At 33.9% G+C, this 20,400-nt stretch overlaps 1 long non-coding RNA gene across 1 annotated transcript in view; it reads right to left on the bottom strand.

The window, feature by feature from the left end:
• Nucleotides 1-469: 469 nt before the first annotated feature.
• Nucleotides 470-20,400, bottom strand: part of LOC143225767 (uncharacterized) — a 39,902-nt gene continuing 19,971 nt past the window's right edge. The window contains exons 2-3 of the long non-coding RNA XR_013014063.1: nucleotides 3,327-3,431; nucleotides 470-582 (exon numbers count right to left, since the gene is read on the bottom strand). This is a non-coding gene — a long non-coding RNA (uncharacterized LOC143225767). The remainder of the gene's footprint in view (nucleotides 583-3,326; nucleotides 3,432-20,400) is intronic.

Below are 20,400 nucleotides of genomic sequence, written 5' to 3'. Positions count from 1 at the left end.
ACATCTCCAGTTAACCCTAATTCGATTAAAAATGTAATTAAGAGAATTCAATGTATGAAATCCAATTTTAAAAAAATAAGGAAAAAAGAAATACACTCATAATTTCTACATAAGTAATATTAAACACGCAACCTCAACCCATACACTATTGCTAGAGAATGATAGTGTCTATAAAACCCTAATGAAGTAAGCAGTAATTATTTACAACTTCACCCCCGCCCTTATCAAAATCATTCAATATTAAATATCTCGTTTTTGATTTAATTGAAGTAGCATTAAAACTGAAAATAAGAAATAAACATTTTGTGATAGATTTAAACAAAGTAAATAACGATCTAATTTTTCTTTAAATAATTCATAAATATTCAAGACAAAAATATTTCCTTTTACGTCATTAAAATTTACAGTTAGTTCCGCACATAATAAACCGTTAAGATCAAAAACCTGACGAAATAAAATTTCAACTTTACCTCTTCTTACTAGTTTGTTGCGTACATCAATATTTCTAATCGTCATGAACCTTCCTGTTTTTGAGCTTTCTTTCCAGAAAACCCAGATCTGTAGGTTAAATAGCATATACTGCTGAAAGAATAAAGGAAAAAGTACATATTTTGGTATACTTTTGTCATAACTAAATTTATGTATGAAAAACATATCCGTTCGTCTACAAGTGTGTTTTTAAGCTTACGAGTGAAGTTTGAAGCAACTTTAATACTTACCTCACTCAAGGAGAATACAACTGAAGGTACTGTATATAAAAATAAACCTGTTACGTGAAACTATGCATTCCTCATTAATTCTCGAAACAAACACCAACATGGATCTTTTGTGGCTCGTTTTGTCATGTGTACCTACATCTTGTGTACCCAAGCAGTCAGGCGCCATCTGACAGAAAACGAGGTGGCCAGAACGGTCCAGATGCTGGAGGATGGCTAGACCAAAAGGAGGGTGGCACAACACGTCGGTGTGTCACAAAACGTCATCATTCGACTTTGGTGACGCTATTAGGAGACGAACTCTTATGGCAGGAAGCCAGGTCAAGGCCGTCATCGCTGCACAACAGCCAGAGAGGACCGTTACATCGTGACTACCGCTCTGCGGGACAGGTAGCTACGACTCGGTTACAGCGAAATGCCTTCAGCATTCCACTAGAACCCGTGTGTCGACCCATACAATTCGCAATCGTCTGCACGAAGGACACCTTAGGGCCAGACGGCCTGCAAGAGGCGTTATTCTGACAGTGCGACAACGTGCAGCCAGGTTGGAGTTTGCTCGTCAGCACATGGACTGGGAACTTCGTCAATGGGCCACCGTCTTGTGAACAGACGAGAGCAGATTCACTATGTCACGTGATGATGGACGTGCGAGAGTGTGGAGACGACGAGGAGAGCGATTTTTCCGCCTGTAACATTGTGCAAGTTGACGCTTATGAAGGTGGTTCTGTAATGGTCTGGGCAGGCATATGCTTGGGTGGCCGCACGGACTCGACAGGGGTGCTCTGAATGCACGACGATATAGAGACGAAATTCTGGAACCCATTGTGAGGTTTTTTGCCGGTGCTGTCGGCAATGGGTTCATTCTCATGCAGGTTAACGCGCGAGTCCACGTCGCCAGACTGTGTATGGACTTCCTTGACGAGGAAGGAATAGAGACTTTTGAGTGGCCCGCCAGATCTACAGATTTAAATCCGATTGAACATTGTTGGGATATGTTGTCGAGGCGTGTTAGTGAACGCCAGCACCCTCCTCAGAACGTATAGTAACTCCGACAAGCCCGGGTAGACGAGTGGGTTGCCATACCCCAAGATAACATCGATAGACTGATTCGAAGTGTGCCAAGTCGGTGTTAGGAGTGTGTCACGGCCCGTGGAGGTCACACTAGATATTGAATGTTTCAAACATTTCTTGAATAAACGCATGTAAACTGTTTAAAGTATTGTTTCATATGGGATATCAGTTGTAGTGACATTGGTCATTTTTTTAAATTTTATTTCTCCATATTTTACCGTTCATCACAACATTAAAAAATGGATACAGATGGAACAGAAATGAAGCAAATTACCTGACAAAATAAAAATATTATCACATTTGGAACACTGAGATAAATTACATAATAAAACGTACTTGTTCCTTTAATTTTTTTTTGAGCAGTTTAGTTACACTAATATGAAAAAGCTGTTCAACAGGGAGTAGACTTGAATGGAAAATAACACTGACGAAAACCGTTCCGCTGTCCCCGTGTCGCAATCTGAGGGCCATGGGATCAAATTTCCATCCCATCAAACATGTTCGCACTTTCAGCCACGGGGACGTTATTATGTAATGGTCAATCTCACTCTTGATGACGAGAAACCCACTTAAAATAAAAATGTATCTCAGAACGGCTGGTATGGGTATTAACACTTTTATTGATAAGCAGAGAACAACGTTTCGACTTTCTAGGTCATCTTCAAATTAACAAAGAGAGTTTGCAAAATGTGTGTAAAGACAAAAATTGGGCTTCGCTTCATAACGACCATCTTGATTCTAGAATAAGTTTCGAAAGTCTCAAAAGTATACAAAACATATTTAATATTAAAACTACAATAAAATTACTTGTGAAATTAAAGCAAAACCTTAGGTAAACCTTTGTAATGAGATCTGTTGTTTTTCTCGAGTGATTGCGACACACAATATTTGTTTCTGAGTGGTGTAATATCACTTGTTTGAAGTTATGATTTGTTACACAGTAATACCTTCGTCTAACCATTTGACGCTCTTTACAAGAAGTTATGATTTGTTACACAGTAATACCTTCGTCTAACCATTTGACGCTCTTTACAAGAAGTTATGATTTGTTACACAGTAATACCTTCGTCTATCATTTGTTACACAGTAATACCTTCGTCTAACCATTTGACGCTCTTTACAAGAAGTTATGATTTGTTACACAGTAATACCTTCGTCTAACCATTTGACGCTCTTTACAAGAAGTTATGATTTGTTACACAGTAATACCTTCGTCTAACCATTTGACGCTCTTTACAAGAAGTTATGATTTGTTACACAGTAATACCTTCGTCTAACCATTTGACGCTCTTTACAAGAAGTTATGATTTGTTACACAGTAATACCTTCGTCTAACCATTTGACGCTCTTTACAAGAAGTTATGATTTGTTACACAGTAATACCTTCGTCTAACCATTTGACGCTCTTTACAAGAAGTTATGATTTGTTACACAGTAATACCTTCGTCTAACCATTTGACGCTCTTTACAAGTTTAAGCTACCGACATTTACTCATTTAATTCGCACTTGGGCAAAGATAGACATTAAACTTAACTTACTGACTTTTCAAAAGATCGAAATGCTATTCGTAAAGAATCTGGTTGTTAGAAGTTCCGGTACGCCGAGCGTCTCATATCCGGAACTTAATGACGTTACGTGGTGAACTAAAAGGAAAAGAAAATAACTGTATTTATATCACATTCGACATAAAACTTTGTACTAACGGCATTTTTTAGGAGTGCTTATATTGAAGCAGTAAACTATGAGGTATTTTTTATCGTCATTGTATCCGTTAGAAACATGCTGTAATCTTTGTTATGATTCTTCGTGACAGAAACCACCAACAAAATGTGTTATTATGTCAAAATGACTTGCATATTTGTAACACATTCTCTTCTGTCGTAGAAGTTTACCTAGAGAATATTTCTGCGAGTGCGTAATTAAGATAAGGAAAATTTACTCAAATATTTTTTAATGTTATTGACACCATCAATCAGAATAGTAAATATTAGCATACTCTATATAAATAAGGCGTGCAAAGTATAATCATTGGGGAAACGGAAAAATGACATTTTAATAATGTCTTTGTTACAGGTCAGATTCTACCACTTAAAAAAAACAGCTAATAAATAAACATTACGTCATTTATGGTCGCAATAGTTTTGGCGAAATGTATTTCTGAGACAGGGCGGGACGAAGTCTAATGCTTAGCGTGAAGGGCTTTGGATGTGAGGATCCACGGTTCACGTCCCTGTACATCGAAGAAAATATCTCGTTCCGCATTTTCGGACCATTCGTTTGTTATAAGATAATAATTAAATCCCGCTATTCCATTAGAATACTTAAAGAGTTGATGGTGGATACTTTTGACTATCTGCCTTCCTTTCAGTCTTAGCCCGGCATGGCCAGATGGATAAGGCACTCGACTCGTAATCTGAGGGTCGCATGTTCGAATCCCCGTCACACCAAACATGCTTGCCCTTTCAACGTGTGGGCGTTACAATGTTACGGTCAATCCCATTATTCGTTGGTAAAAACGTAACCCAAGAGTTGGCGGTGAGTGGTGATGACTAGCTGTCTTTTCTCTAGTTTTACACTGCTAAATTAGTAACGGCTAGCGCAGATGGTCCTCGTGTAGCTTTGCGCGAAAATTCAAAACAGACCAAACCTTTTAGTAATTTAGTCTATCAGTTCAAAACGAAATGTGGCTAGCAGTGATAGGCCTTTATTTAGCTTTACGTAAATATCCGAAACAAACCATTTCTGAAATTTGTTTATTTTATTTTCCGCTTTATCATTAAACATCTTTCATTGTGGACATGATAAGGTGACATTAATATATCTTGAAGTTGCATACACGCTAACATGCCGTTTGTCACACGTATGATCAAATAATTAGCTGCAATGTTATCAGAAAACTAGCTTCTACTCTCAACAGTTTTTGTCACAAAAGAAACGCTTTATTAACAGAGAGTTTGTCACACAGGCCATTAGAGAATATGTTACATTTAGTATCAAAATGATTGCAAAACATATGTAATAAGAAAGTTTGTCATATTCACAGCAAACTAATGTCGCATGTTATTGGAGAATCTGTTACACATATGCATGTATATTGTCACACAGTTTGCAGCACCTGTTGTTAAAGTATTGTGATATATTTGATCAACTAGTCTGTCAAGCATATAAACAGAAAGTTTGTCACTCACGTTGTCACAAAGTTTGTCATACATATCATAAGTGATTTAAATACACGTTATTAGGTTTAGTTGATCTAAACACAGTCTGATAAAAGGTCTGAAAACTTATGTGATAACACACATTTTACCAAAAACTTAATACATTTCATAGAGTTTCTCGAAAACACACATTAGAGTTTGGTACAAATTTCATCGGGAACTTTGTTTTAATGATAAACAGATATTCAGTCACATACGCTCTGAGAAAATATAACTCACTCATAACTAGGTTCGTTCGCACATTTGTTATCATAGTGTGTCACATGCGCTCTAAGAGAGTTTCTCGCACGTACCAGATTTGTTATGAGATGACATGAATTAAATATATCTTATATCCATGATTGACAGGTCAATTATTTAATGTCTCTAAGAAACAATAAAAATTTATATTTTTATATAAATAAATGTGGCTGGACCACAAGTTATAATAATAGCAACATACAGCTATAATTACAGTAGAGGTATAACGGCTAGTCACAGTTAAAAAGGCATTATAATGCTACAGTTACGTACAATAAAAGTGTAACGGCTGGTTACAGTAAAAACATAAAATATAATCAAAATCAACTTAAGAATACATACATTAATTTTATCGGATACTTATAGTAAAAATACGGATATTTTAAAATACTTTTACATATATGTTCAGCAAATTTGTTAAAGAAGTCATAATTAAAACGTTAAAAATAAAGAGTAAAGTGACAACGCTTACAAAATAAAAGTACGACTAATTTGTTACAGACTGTTACAATCAAATGTGAGCACGTGTGTTAATATTTATTTTGAGTTAAAAAGAACAGAATGATTGAGATTTCAAAAAATGATGCTTTTCTGGGGAGATTATTCTGTTAGCATGTACTTCGAAATTCGCACTTCCCACAGATAACATAAAACTCCTTTTCTAGTGTGATAAGACATTCGCAACACGTTATTTCCTTATTTTAAGTACAGTTTATTATTGCAACGTGAATTTCACTATAAAAAAAGATTCTCTACAGGTCTAATTTATTTGCTACTCCCGCTGCAACAGACTAGTTTCACCGAATTAACGGCTCGTCAGTGTTGCTTAGATTTATTTTGTTTTAAATTTCGCGCAAAGCTACTCGAGGGCTATCTGCGCTAGACGTCCCTAATTAAGCAGTATAAAACTAGATAAGAGGAAGATAGTCATCAACACCAACCGCCAACTCTTGGGCTACTCTTTTACCAACAAATAGTGGGATTGACCGTCACTTTATAACGCCCCCACGGCTGAAATGGCAAGCATGTTTGGTGTGACGAGTACCTTAACCACCTGGCCATGCCGGGCCATGTTGCTTAGAAGAATGAATCGAATAGACAAAGTAGACCTCGTTTAGTGGTGTAATATAAACAGTTTGTCTATTTGACTTGTACGTATATATTGTCTGTGACATATTTTCTTCAGTGAATTTCCTTACATTTTAGTGATAAAAGAAAAGAAAGAAATAACAAGTCGTTCCGTTGAATAACAATGGATGATGAATTATGATCACATGTCATATGTCATCTAAATACTCTAAATATTTTAGTTATTAATGACACATAAAGGACTATACATTTAGAAGTAAATACGATTAATTTAATTTATTAAAATGAAATGCCATCTTTAGTCAAAACAACGGAATTATTTTATAAGAAGCTTAGAAAAACGTGAAGAAACGTGATGATAACGCAAAATCTAAAAACTGAGTTTTTTCAAAGTATTCTACTGAAGTATATTGTTGTTGTCGTTGTTGTTTTGAATTAAGCACAAAGTTATCTGTGCTCTGCCCACCACGGGTATCGAAACCCGATTGTTAGCGGTGTAAGTCCGCAAACATACCGCTGAGCCACTGGGGGAAACGGCGAAGTATATTGATATATTTTATTTCACATTAGACAAAGATTAGCTGAGAAACAACAAAAAGCAATTTTTGTTGCGACTTAAGAATGAAAACCTCTCTATATCCTTTTTGGTCGAAACTTGGCCTTCAAATTGTAATAACGATAAAAACTTCGCCGAAATCAAACAATGTTTCGATCTCTCTCATTCTCATACCAGGCTGTAGACTTGAGGGATTATGATTTACTCCCCTTTAAGGCATAAAAACTACCTTCATATTTTGGGTATGTTGCAAATGTGACGTTCAAATTCCAATATTGAATTAGAGTAGCTCTCAAGAGTTAGGGGTGAGTGCTGTTGACTAGCTGCCCTTGCTCTGTCTTTCTGTTCAAATTTTTGGGCGGCTAGCGCAGATATACCCTATATATCTTGCGCAAAAATCTGAAACAAGCAAACCAAACATATAATCTGGAAACTAAAACAAATATTTGCATGCTATTCAGATTTGTTTAAGCGTGACAGAATTTCTGACTTACGTGTAAAACTTTCCAATGTTATTGGATTTTTTCAATCTCAACGGAGGTACGTGTGCACCAGCGCTTAACGACCAGGAATGTGTGTATATGTTTGTATATGAAATCTTTAGGTACTTTGATAAATATTTTATGAAACTTAAGACTTTCATATACATCTTATTTAACGACCAGCAAAATTTTAAGAAAGTTTTCTCCCTTGAGTAAACTTTTAGCAACTCGTGTCGTTTAGTTACAAGTCATGCAATCTTTATGATTTCATCATGATAGAGAGGTTTAAGAGATTTTTTTATCTTTCTAGTTGTTTCTTCACCAAAACTCACTAATCCTGAGTCAGGAAGTATGATCAAAGTTTCTTTTGGGGATACTCGAAATAGGAAGAATCATGAAGGCTCTCTGTAGTGTCCTCGATAGTATATCAAGGAAAGCGAGAGTATCACAGCACAAGCTGGATAACTACTCTAATATTTAGTTCTTTTCAAACGTATAACCTTTTTTCCTTCCTCAAACAACACTACTTTGTATGCAGTGTATTAAAGTGGTCGCGTTTATTCATAAGTACACAACAATGTGTTCACTTCCCTCAGACTTTAATCATTGGACATTTCTAAAGTCTTAGGGAACTGAACCCAACAATGTGTTCAGTTCCCTGAGACTTTAAAATAGTACAACGATTAAAGCAGATGGGTAAATAATTAACATTAGTTTTTCTAAGGTGATATCTATTGATGTCACTTGTTGGATTCACAAAGCTGATCATTTATCAAGGCTATACATATTTTACAAATATATTTTAATCATATAAAAATCCAATAGAGTTTACGTAGACGCAACGTTTGCAAACTATAGTAAAGTACTTCCTGTTAGGGAGTGTAAAATACTTCCTGTTGGAAAGTGTAAAGCATTTTCTATTAAGATGTATAAATCCAATCTTCTCACAGTGGCTGAATATTTTATATATTCTTCCTTTACGGTTCAGAGTGTTGGAAAAACTGAATTAACACACATTTTTAGTCCTAAAACGGGTTACTGTAATTATTCGTTGCACATTTAATCACACCACAATCTGTCATTTACAATAACACATCACTGTCTGTAATTCATCTCTTAGAAAAAGAGACTGTCAACTTTAATCCATCTGCTACTGTAGGAAATTAACAACTTTATTTTTTTTGCTAGAATAGGTAATCACTTAATGTAATCCATTTAATACAATAGTAAATTGCCAACCGTAGTTCACGTATTTAAATAGGAAGTCGCCAACAGTAATTCACATGTTAAAACAGGAAACCACCAACAAGTAGTTCAGTGCAAACTTCGTTGATTGTTTTCCCAAACCAGTTCAAATATAAAGAATAGCCAGCAACTTCGAATTCTCGGATATTCACTTCATAAAGTGGATTACGTATCGTCTGTTTACATTGTTTGCAAATGGTTCAGATGTCATGTTTCCACTGTGTATATGTTGGTTACCTACCATGTTTACATTGTTTGTAACTGGCTTAGGGGTCATGTTTCCACTGTGTATATGTTGGTTACCTACCATGTTTACATTGTTTGTAACTGGCTTAGGGGTCATGTTTCCACTGTGTATATGTTGGTTACCTACAATGTTTACATTGTTTGTAACTGACTTAGGGGTCATGTTTCCATTGTTTACAAGTGGGTTATGTACCATGTTTATATTGTTTGTAACTGGCTTAGGGATCTTGTTTCCTTTGTTTATAAGTGGGTTATGTACCATGTTTACATTGTTTGTAAGTGGTGTATATATCATGTTTCACCATGTATTTAACTAGAGAGCTGTTGTAAGGCACTGGTGATATTTTAGGGTTGCTTTGACTCGTATCATAATAACTAGATCAAATATTCATTGTAATAGGGAACAAAACTTGACTGACAGTTGGACATTGTCCTTTCGAATTGATAACTGGTAATAAGCAGCCAACTGGCCATTCATATAGTCAATAGTAACCTGTTAGCCATCTGCATGGTCAACTTCGAAAGGCCAATGGCCAAACAGCAACCAGCTTTTGTTTCCTATTATAATTATTATTTTTTTACATCTTACCTGCAACGAATACTTACGCTGCGTTATTAGCTCTACTGCATCCGCGCTATTTTGAAAATTAAGTAATAGTGAATGATGTCAAGATTTTCAAACAAAACTTTCATTTTAAAAATCGCTAAGAAATTAAATGATCCAGTCATCGCCTTATGATCCCTAGAAAAATCGATGTAAGATTCATTAGCAAGTAATGTTAAGGGAGCATATGAAATAAAACATCATTTATCAAATTTATTTCACTAGAGGACTGAATAAAATATGCTGATTTTCGTGGGGAGTTAAAATCTAACCTGATTATTTAAAAACGCATCCCCTGTAATTAATATGACAAACGTTTAACAATAATAATAATAATAATAGTTGTGGTAATTGTAACAGTCATAATTTAATTCCACAATAGAACATCACAAAATAAAACACAACACGAAAGTTCACCACACACAAAATGTTATATTAGACATTAGGTATTTTTATAAACGTAACCCTCTTACTAGGTCAATGAGATATATGCAGGAACATCAGGTTGTTACTTTTCGATGGCCCAACGAATGCAGGAACGTGCAACTTGAAATTAATTTCAAACATCAAAGTTAGTAGCAGTAGTTGATTCGATTAAAAAAACTAAAATATTATTTACTTGCCGTATCCAACTGCGATAAGTTTGGCTGAATTTCTGATTTTTCCTTTAAAATAAGGATTAATTTCTTGGAGAAATACTTATAACTGCAAAAGAACCAGTTTGAAAATCTAGATAAAGCCGCAGTAATGTATAATTTTCGATATCGCTAATATAGTACAAACGTTCTGGTACGAAACGTCACTTGTGGTCGTTAATCTGAATAACATTCCGAAATTTACGGCGAATCTCTTATTTCTATCTAGAATACGATCTTATCTTTTGCTCTCTGCCACATTAATTGCATGTTAGAATACTCCTACAACGGAAGGAATATTATCAGTTTCAGAACATTCTTTAGGCCTGCTGGGAAAGCGTGAATAATTTTAAGCACTGATAAGAACATTGAGAGTGACAATACTTACAAACCTTCCTCTTGTATTTAACACGTGACCCTGCAATAATATGACTTACCACTGATGAAAAATACTTGTGGAGTGAGCGAAATTCTACGTTGAAGCTTACTTAATATAATAACAAAAATAAAGAACGTCCTTATCTAAACCTTAGTCTCTTCTACCCTTATAATAAAATTCAATGAAGAATGAAATATTCAGCTTTGTCGAATTTTTTAAAGCTATATACGTAGCTCTAAACGAACGAAGCCAACAGAGCTGAACAACTGAGATACATTAAAGTTTTCACAACTTAAAAAAATAATTATAGCAAGTCATCTTGAATGCTCTAAAAGTACAATTTAATTTCAATGCAATTCTTAATTACTAAAAAAATCAATCTGAAAATAATTCCTCAAAGTGAAATTAAAAATTAAAAACTTACGTATTTGGAACATTCGCGAAATGTATTAAAATGGCCTTAGTTTTAAGTTTGAAGGACAAATGGTTTTAGTTTTAATAAAGACAGATGGATGGATAAATGAATCCATCAGTAGGCTCTTTATGAACATTTTCGTTTTCCCTTCAACAAATGAAATTCGTGCTCTGTTTATTATTATTATTACTTTACAATTAAAGATAAAGATAAATTAATCTTCTGGTTAAGTCCTGATATTCTTAGTTCAATAACACGAAATTACAACGGTCAAAAGTGGAATTTTTCCCTACAATGAAGGATGACACGAATGATGCTGGACGTAAGCACATTGTTACAGTCGTATAGACAAGAGTAGATAACACTATTGGTATTGTAGGTTTTGGAGTAACAGTGTTCATTTATTCAACGTATAGCCTTGTAGTGGTTAATCTAATGTATACTTTGTGGCTCTTCGGTCATGCAGTATCGCCGTGGGAAGCAGGTTTGAAGTGGTCAAGCCTAATCAGTGTGACACACAATGTGTGCAAAGCATGCTATTTCTAGGGATTAAGCACGCCCACCAGAAACATATTTGAAAATTTAATGCTATGGGATTAAATTATTTGCCATTTTAATTACAGCTCCTGCATACACATGAAATAATGTATTGAATTAAAAGAAGCAATTTTTAATACATAAGTTGTAGCTACACCTACCTTAAAAAAGTGGTCACGCCATGACCTGACTATCCTTATCGCTCCTCACGACCCTGATACACCACTAGCAAGTTATTCAATAGATGTTGTTTGTATTTAAAATTGAAAATCCTTTTACCTTAATCCTTGTTTTAAATATGCATTTAAACTGAAGTTGTTGTTGTAACTGTTTGATAATTTTTTTCTTTAATCATGTATGAATTAGTGGCTAATTAAGGTATGATTAAAGTGAGTTTTCTTCGGAAAACCTTGCATGAAGATATATTTTGTATTTAGTTTTTCAGCTTTTGTGTTAATTTTCCTATTTACGAAGACAACAGAAACAGATTTATCTAAGTTTTGTTTAATGTTCTCAACTTCTTGCTTCAAAACGCTTCGATTTTCCTGATATTTTAAACGCTCGATATATCAAGGTTTTGAGTAGATTTTATTTATTAAAGACTAAAGGAGTGCAACTTTCAAAATTTGACCCCTTCCATTGACACAGCGAGATCTCTGCGTACTTAAAACGGGTTTCGATACTCATGGTGGGCAAAGCACAGATAGCCCATTGTACAGCTTTGTGCTTAATTACAAACAGTACAATGTATAACTCTTTTGAAATAGTCGAAAAATAATACTTGATTTATAACTAAAGGTTCTTTTGCGATTATAAGTGTCAACTAATTTTCGGTATTGTGGTGATTTTTGTATATCATTAACAATGTTATTTGGTTTGGTTTGGTTTGTTTTGAATTTCGCGCACAGCTACACGAGGGCTATCTGCGCTAGCCGTCCCTAATTTTGCAGTGTAAGGCTAGGTGAAAGGCAGCTAGTCATCACTATCCACCGCCAACTCTTAGACTACTCTTTTACCAACGAATAATGGGGTTGACCGTCACAATGTAACCTCCCCACGGCTGAAAGGGTGAGCATGTTTGGTGTGACGGGAATTCGAACCCGCGACCCTCGGATTACTACGAGTCGAGTGCCTTAACCACCTGGCCATGCTGGGCCAACAATATGAAGAAACAAGTATTTCGAGTAGTTATTAAACACAAAAACATATTTACCTTCAACTGTTATGTATCAATGACCAAGTGACGACCACCTAGGGACATAGCAGAGCCAAAGTTTGATTGAAATGTTACTGATCAAGCAGAACTTTGCATTTGATTCTTATTTAATGGCTTTCAATGACATGGAAAGATTGCTTCGAATTTTGATTTGTATGGTATGATCTAAACTTAAAGGGAATAATCTACAGGAAATGATAAAATTGCTATTTGAAGTATCAATATGTAACGATCCCTAAGATAATGATAGATTCTTCTTTCTAATCATTGATAACGTGTTGAGAAAATGATGACATCATCCTTTGCTTACAACATTAGTTTACAGATATGATCGTTGCATGATCATCTTTGACACAAGTTCAATATCGTATGGGTCTATAAGTTAATTTCAATGTTTTGTGAACTTTTAAGTAAGTCATCCTTTTATTAATTTAGTTGTAGCAAAAATGAATTACTAGATAAATGACAAAGGTAAAAAGAGTATTTTTTCTATAATTAACATGATTATTGGCATACCTCAAGATATTTTAGACAATTGTTTGTTTGTAGTTAAACACAAAGCTAAACCGTGGAATATCGGCTCTTTGCCCTCCACGGGTATCGAAACCCAGTTTCTAGCATTCTATTTAGAAAATTAATACATTCTTTGTGTAATTGTTATGACTGTTTTTTGTGCAAAAAATCCTGATAGAAATGTTTATGTAAACAAAACATTTCTCTTATCTTCGATTTTTAAAAATATCGTAAAATGAACTTACTACTGCTGTTAGAAAAAAACAAAACTGGCCATTTTAATTATTTTAAATTTTCTTGTAATACATATATAGCATTAATGTTTCTAAACATGAGACATTTAAAGTGATAAAGAAATCTCACATACTCATGTATAATCAATATTTCATTTTGCAAAATTGTTGTAAGCCGATTGATACACTTTGACCATTTGCCTTACGCTGGACACAGTATGCAATAATTGTACATTAGCCCCTCAAATACTGAGAATATAGAATTAGTATTTTGTACTACTATGTAATTAACTGACATAGATAGAGACAATGTTTCATCATTGATAATTACAGTTTAGAAATGTACAGTTTAATTAGATACAAAATTTGTATTTAAGTCATATGTGTCACCACTTATTTACAGTATTGTAAAGTGAATCATATATTTTAATTACATGGTAAATGCATAGATAGCAACAGTATATAAACTTTTTCCGTAAATGTGTTGTAAATGTCTCACATTTAAGTATAATAGAGCTTTCATTTTATTCTAAATAAACTGAAATATTCAATAGTTTTACGGTACAGTATATAATAAACTATGCTGAGTAATAAAATAATCATTTAAACGTTATGTTTGCTGACTTTTACATTTCAATAAAACTAATTAAAGTATGGTATATATATATATGTAGAGTTCATTATTAAATATGTTATGTATAGATAGATAAAGACTATAATTATAGTCTAACGGAATATATTTAGAGATCTGTAAAAGTAAATACTAACCTTTTGTAAAGTTTATTATTAATCTTGTAAAATGATCATAGTAACTGATGTTCTATATGTATGATAACATATGATCCACACTGAGTTGTATAATTCATGTTACCCATACTCTTTTTTCGTTTCGTTTATAATTTATGATCCTTGGACTAGCTAGCCAGTTATCGTGAAACAGAATTGCTCATTCGGATCCAATGGTTTTATAAATTTTATATTTCTTAAGCAAGAAGGTCAGTGGCCTTGAATAACAAACACTTCAAACTGTGACAATCCTCTGTTCTTAGATTGTTTGAAGTGGAGACGGTAATGGCGTCAGTATTTTTGTAGTAAGTTTGCGAATTCTATTTGTGTGACCATTTGATGGCCTTTGTAATTCTTAAAAGTCTGTGTTTAGAATGTGTGTGTATGAAGTAAAGTTAAACAGTATCTAGGTTTAACAAGTTTGATATCCATTTGAGATCATACATGTTTGTTAGTTGTGAATTGTATTACAAAGTGGAGAAACGACATGTAGAAATTTGTATATATGTGTTTCATGACTATATGATGCCAGTTAGAAAAACTCAGATACTTTATAGATTATAATTGAAACTGTGTTTTGAGCATGTTACATCACTAATGTGGTCGCCACCTGCTGATACAGCGGTAAGTCTATGGATTTACAAGGCTAAACTAGGGGTTCGATTCCCCTCGGTAGACTCAGCAAATAGCCCGATGTGGCTTTGCTATAAGAAAACACACAAACTAATGTGGTCCTCAAAGGTTTATGGTAAGTGTTATTGTTATAAAATAATAATTAATCATATGTAATAAAAATGCAAATTGTGATCTCATTTAAACAGATATTAACATGTTACATTATTACAAATAAACTAGTAAAAGTACAAATTTTAATTAATACAGGATATCCTCTCTATGAACGACTTGTAGTTATGTACCATGAATGCCTGTCATGGCAGCCAAGGAATATGTACTCTGTTTTATGGATGGTCAAGTAATACCTTCTGATTTGTTAAAATAGACAGTTATTAAAATAATGGTAATTAACTGAAGTTTTAATGTAAATACGTCCCAAACAGACGTTAACGTAGATCGCTTTGCAAGGTTCAGAAAATTAATAAAATTTTATGTTTATGCTACTGTAAACCTATAATTACTTGATTGAGTAAGATATAGTCCTTTTAGGACAGGAAAGGTAACTGAATAATAAATTACTACTGAAACCTTGATTGTGTAAGTTTTAGTTAAGATATTGTCCTTTCAGGACTGTTTAAATTAAATGGTGAGGAAATGTAAATTGTTTAATGATAAGCACTCTTTTATGACAAATTAGTGTTAAGAGTCCTTTTTATAATGATGTATTTAAAATTGAATTCCGTAAGTGTGCTTTTTATGATGATGTATTTAAAACTGAAATCTATAAGTGTCCTTTGGATGATGATTTAATGAATTGATTAACTAATTATAAATAATTAACTTAATTAGTTAAGCGTTCTCTTTAGAAGGAAATAATTATAAATGAATTAATTAACTATCAAATTAATGCTTAATTATATTCATGTTAAAGCATGTATTATATGAGTATTGGCTGCTCAGAAACACATTATCAACTTCGTGTTACTATTGTGTAATAATCCATCATGGCCGCCTGTCATGATGGCCTAGTGTCATGTCCCTCTCGGAATAACTTTTGGCACCATACCGGCACAATAACGTGCCCCTGGTGGCAACTTTAAACATCATGGCCTCCTTTGATAGCGACCTAGCAACTAGCTCCTAATGACGCGTCACCTAGTGGCACAACCTGGAACTATGACCTCATCATGTTCGATAGCATCACTCCTCTATCCCCTCAGGTAGCTAATGAGCGTGAAATGACATTCTTTGGTTGATGAAGTAAGGAGCTTACTACTATCGTTAACCAAATATTCATTCTGTGTAAACTTTAGAAAACAGGATAAAAATTTTCCTAACTGTTGATTACAGGTGCCTTTACTGTAAATAATAAGGTCTACTGAGCTTCCCATTTGCGAACATTAGGAAGTCGACTTGTTTGGGTAATCTACTTTATTTAAACTTTAGACCTCATTGCTTTTCTGGTTTAGTGATTATGACATCCTTACGTTTTTTTAAAAACTTTCAAAGCCTGGTTGACTTTCGTTCTTACTTATTACTTTCTTCTTGGACTAAAGTCTTGTAACATTAAAAAATATTAACATGTTCTAAAGTTGTACACCTGTCTTTCCACGTCTGATATTTAAACAATTGTTGTAAGACAGTTTCAAAACATATGAAATAATACTCTTTCCCAGCTTTTAACGTCCATTCTCTTTCAGTATGAATTTCTATCATGAAGTTTAATTATACATGGTTCTCCACCATGAGGTATAATTCCGTTTAAGCAGCTGAAAATTTCTCATTAAAATGCAAATCATTGAAAATAATTCGTATTAATTTGCAGTACAACCAACAGAGATTTATTATTTTATTTTTAGCAAACTAAATAAATACTGGGATTAATGTAGAAAATCTACAAGCGTTCATTACTCGGAATATGAGATAAATCAGGAAAATACTATATACACAAGAAACTGGAAACCTCATATGGAAAGTTAATTAAACATTTTGTTTCAATACATGATGTCTCGAAAGAATATAAGATTAATAATGTTTAGGTAAGTAACATATATACTAAATTATGTTGTTCCAAATAATGGTTAATAAACTATCGAACACATTTTATTGAAACTAGTAGTTGATGAAAGTCGGCAATATTTCTTTGTGTAAAAAAGTAACCACTTGTTTTACTTTGTAAAATAATTGATTAAAATATAGAAAGTCATAATATTCTACTTCTCAAAATAAACTCCACTGGCCCTACATGGCCAAGCGTGTTAAAGCGTTCGACTCGTAATTCATGGGTTCGAATCCCGGTCGCACCAAACATGCTCGCCATTTCAGCCGTGGGGGCGTTATAATGTGACGGTCAATCCAACTATTCGTTGGTAAAAAAGTAGCCCAAGAGTTGACGGTGGGTGGTGATAACTAGCTGCCTTCCCTCTAGTCTTACACTGCTAAATTAGCAGATAGCTCTCGAGTAGCTTTGCGCGAAATTCAAAACAAACAAACAATAAACTTCACTAACTTTCAATTCCTTACAATTCATTATTACCAGTTAAATTTACTTTGTTTATTTGTAATTAAGCACAAATCTACACAGTGGAATATTTGTGCTCTGGTTTGGTTTGTTTTGAATTTCGTTCGCAAAGCTACACGACGGCTATCTGCGCTAGCAGTCCCTAATATTGCAGTGTAAGACTAGAGGGAAAACAGATAGTCATCACCACTCAGCACCAACTCTTGGGCTACTCTTTTATCAACGAATAGTGGAATTGACCGTCACAGTATAACGCCCTCACGGCTGAAAAGGCGAACATGTTTGGTGTGACGGGAATTCGAACACGTGACCCTCAGATTACGAGTCGAGTGTCTTATCCATCTGGCCATGCCGGGCCTGTCCACCAGGGATATCAAAACCTGGTTTCTAATTCTGTAAATCCAAAAATATAGCTCTGTACCACTTGGGGTTTGAGTGTTTAACAGATTATTTTTTCACTATCAAGAAATTACTTCTGTTCATACAATATAATTTATGTTTCATGCCTTTTGTTAAAACAAGTTCTATGTGGTTATAACATATTTATATCTTTGTTCGAAGAGAGTTTAGTTAGATATGGATAATTCCAAAGTTAAACGTATCAAAGGCGTTACAGTTTGATTTGGTTTCAATTTCTTGTAAAGCCATGGAAGTACTATTTGCGCTACCAGTCTCTAACTTAGCAGTGAAACTCTAGAGAGAGAAGTCAGCTAGTCATCACCACCCACCGCCATCTCTTGGGGGTACTCTTTCACCAACGAATAGTGGGATTAACTCTCGCACTAGAGTACACCTGCGGCTGAAAGGGCGAGCATATTTGTACAGCTTACATTTCTTATTTTATATTATTTATATAATAAACTCAGGTATATTCTTCCTTATTTTTAATTCTTATAGAGTAAGACTGCTCATTAGTCTCAGAATGGAGCGCAATAAATATAACTATAAATGAATGCATATAAATCAGCACAAAATATATAAATAATGTATGAATATGATCAAAAAAGACCTGAACTAGTTTGCTTGTTTTGTTTTTTCATTCTACTGGTTTAAAAGCCACTTTTTATATAAAAACGTGTATATATAATGTGTGTGTGTATATATATACACACAAAAATAAACACGTTATGCTTAAATCGTGTATACGTCATTTATTTTTAAAATAATAAACTTATATGCATTTTAAGTCTTCAGGTACAGGTATGGGACATTTCTTTCAATACATTATTGTTTCAGTTGATTTTTCGTGTAACGAAAAATTACTTTGAGTGTAACTTAGATCGTTTATTGTTTAGTAAGTAAGAACAGTTTAATTTACAGCAAATCAAGTTATTTTGGTTCAGTTTTTTTTCCTTTCATCTATTCTGCTTGAATATGTGGTGCAAATAGAGATTATTATTTTAATGTCACTTCAATTCCTTATTTAAAGATCTTAAAACAAAAAGATATCCTTTATTCCATCAACATAAAAAAGAGTGTTTAATTTGTCTGACTTAAGTTTTCAATTTCGATAATAACGGTATTCATTTCATTAGCCATAATAAATTATTTGCTTCCAACAGCTATCCTAATGGATAATTCTCTTCAGTTTTGTTTAGTGATAATAAAAGCATAATTTTAGATGAGTTAATGATAAGAAACAGTTACTCACTTTTTAATTCTCTTGAATTATCAGTCGCTTAGTATTGATACCTAAAAACTAACTTATGAAGAACATTCTTCTTTTGAAAAATGTACTTGTTAACTGCTTTGATTTTGATATTTTGGCCCAAATAACTATACTGTTTAAACATATGACAATGTATATTAAACGCAATTACATTTTTGTTTGCTTCTTTCCGTCTTCGTGTGCATAATACCAAATTTTTTTCCGTAAGCTAATGTTTAACATTCTATTGTCATTTTAACCCCCAGAATTTCAGCGGCAATACTGAAGGCTCACATCGCTGAAACCCGGGTTTCGGTATTGTGTAGCTTTGCGCCCAACAGACAATTATAATTTTGCAACAACTTTTGCTCCTGTGGCACAGCGGTATGAATGTGGACTTACAAGAGAGAAACCGGGTTTCGATACCCGTGACGGGCAAAGCACAAATGGTCCATTGTGTAACTCTGTGCTTAACTTCAAACAAAGAATCGAGTTTATATTACTATCTAGAGAAAGATGAAATAAAATATATTGACCCTCATACTAGAAGCAATTCAATCAGTTTACATAAATATATATATATATATATATATATTATATATGCATACAGTAGTTGGTTAATTTTAACTTGTCATTTTTTAAATATTTATCAAGATATATTTGCTACCAGTAGGTGATAATTTATTAAGTGAATTCACTTTTAATAAAATGTCCTGGCCACACGTTTAACGTATATATCAGATGGTCAAATATATAGAGCAATGTTGTCTAAACTTTAACCAATGAAAGGCTGGACAAATACATTTTTCTAAGTATTTGAATTAATACAGAAATGAATGTTATTGTTAGTATGGGTCATGGTGAAATTACCTGAGATGCTAGACGAGGCTTGTGGTCTCGGCCACAACACAAACATCCAGCACCGGGACATAAATCATAAGGTCGGTCATTATGTTATGAGTCTCGGGTTTTAGACCTGAATTGTATTTGGGGTACGCCATCTATCGGTTTGACCACAATTTCCATGGCCTCATATGATTAAGAAAAAAAAATTAATCAGGCATACAGTGCTGGCTAAAATCTTAAGGCCAATGAACATAAAGAAAAAATATGCATTTTGCGTTGTTAGACTCAATCACTTATTTGAGTAGAGCTTCGAAAGATGAAAATAAGAAAAGAGAAAAAATTTTAAAAAACATTTTTAGCATTTAATAGGAAACATGTGAACACTATGAAATTAGCCTAAATACAAGCTAGTCAAAAGTTTAAGACCATACTAAAACGAAGCGTTTCTCAACGTGCCATCGCTGATGAGATTGGGCATAGTAAAACTGCTGTTGCAAATTTTTTAAAAGACCCTGAGAAATACAGAACGATAATTTCAAGTGATTGGCCCAAGAAACTTTCTCTGGCCTTGAGAAGGAGGATTCAACG

This window comes from Tachypleus tridentatus, chromosome 9, assembly GCF_004210375.1.
Source record: "Tachypleus tridentatus isolate NWPU-2018 chromosome 9, ASM421037v1, whole genome shotgun sequence".
Lineage (NCBI taxonomy): Eukaryota > Metazoa > Arthropoda > Merostomata > Xiphosura > Limulidae > Tachypleus > Tachypleus tridentatus.
The sequence above is the reverse complement of the archived record's forward strand: the minus strand, read 5'-3'. Positions and strand labels throughout refer to the sequence as shown.